This window comes from Odontomachus brunneus, unplaced genomic scaffold, assembly GCF_010583005.1.
Source record: "Odontomachus brunneus isolate Ranch 3 - 2012 unplaced genomic scaffold, Obru_v1 Obru_scaffold_253, whole genome shotgun sequence".
NCBI lineage: Eukaryota > Metazoa > Arthropoda > Insecta > Hymenoptera > Formicidae > Odontomachus > Odontomachus brunneus.
This window is the reverse complement of record NW_022639703.1, coordinates 278,727-280,317: the sequence shown is the minus strand read 5'-3', so window position 1 is coordinate 280,317 and position 1,591 is coordinate 278,727. Positions and strand designations below refer to the sequence as shown.

At 40.7% G+C, this 1,591-nt stretch overlaps 1 protein-coding gene across 1 annotated transcript in view; it reads right to left on the bottom strand.

The window, feature by feature from the left end:
• Positions 1-1,591, bottom strand: part of LOC116852735 (leukocyte tyrosine kinase receptor-like) — a 360,643-nt gene that overhangs the window by 112,564 nt on the left and 246,488 nt on the right. The gene's annotated exons all lie outside the window — the stretch shown is intronic.

The window sequence follows — 1,591 nt, the reverse complement described above, 5'->3', positions numbered from 1 at the left end:
TGGTAGTATTCGCTGGTATTTTCTCTGTACACTCAAATTCTATCCGTACATCTACAGTGGCACTCTTAACAGATTCGTTTTGACGCGAACAATCGATAACCACGAAAGGACCATGCTTCAGAAAGTCGATAGTTGTTAACCATACCTCAGCACTGTTGTATCCATAATACGATTTGCGGAAACGGCTATACATATCATAAAGTATTGCATATCTGTTTTTTACAAAATCTAAATTCATGTCATCGTATGGATAACACTCTGAATTTAGATAGAGCTTTACGTTGGTTAAATTGCAGTTGTCGAATTGAGTTATATTTTCCGACATGACATTTTTTCGACTAGTTTGCAGGGCAAAGATAACGTATCGTGGTTTTTCCAAATTAGTGGCTGTTTTGACAGTCCACAGATGTTTGGTCGTGCTTTGCAGCAGAGGAAATTCATACAGATCCCATGAGCGGAAACTCATACTCAGGTATCGACCATTCTCCAATGTTCTCAGCAGGGCAAGTTTATTGATATCATTCAACATTACATGAGGCATTCGCCATTATATCTTGAATAGCTCAATCTTAGGTTGCAACGCTAAAGATCCAAGTAGTGTTGTTGTCACTGCGCGACCGTAATAAAATTAATTCGTGACGCGCGTTAATTACTACACGCTTGTAGTCTTCGCAGAATCCTAGCAACATGTTAAGTGGCACGCAAAAGTTGAAGTATCCATCTGTCGAAACAGCGTCAGTCGTATCCCACGCAGCATTTTTCATGGTAGCATTTTTGTCCGAAGATAACGATACATAGTTTTTCAGCGTGGAAGTTATCCCCACGTTTCTGTTACGATCAATCTCTGTACCATCCAGTTCGTAACGAATCTCATCAAACATAAATGCAACGCAATTACGTCCCAATGTTATAGTCACACCATCAGCTTTTGCTTGTTTCGTTATCTTCCCCTCGACATAGAGATAACTCTCACACGGTAACGTGTACAAGTCTTGCTGTTGTATAGGTATTCGTATCTCATCGCTGTGTCCAAACGTTGTGTTAGCGTATGGATTGTACGTGTGTGTTTCGATTTTGACGATGCGATCGTCAAAGACCGGACTACCTCCAATGTTCAAAATGTCAATCATCTTTTTTCAATTGTTTCGTACGATGTATCCTAGAGATTTAAGAAATTCAATATTCGTCGCGCTGAGTTTTTGTTTTATACAACTACGAGTATTGTTTGGAGCCGTCTTCGGTGCGATGAAATGTTCTTTCGGGTGTGTCACTTGATCCGTTTCATTCAGTACGAGCATCTCACGCGCTTCCCAAAAAATATAGAATTCGTATTAACGTTGTAGTCGCCGTCGCACGTGCAATTTCTTCTTCTCGAAAATCGAGCAATCGTCCTTCTTGATCGACGATACGCACTGTTAAATTTGTAATGCTTCGTGCGATGATTGGAAGATAAATGACATGTGCCGGCGTTTCCGATATCTTATATCCTGGTGACACGTTAGGTGAGAATTCATGTATCGTATGTACACGGGTACCGTTGCTGTATGCACCACTGACGACGCTGCATTCTACACGAATAATATTCACGTTC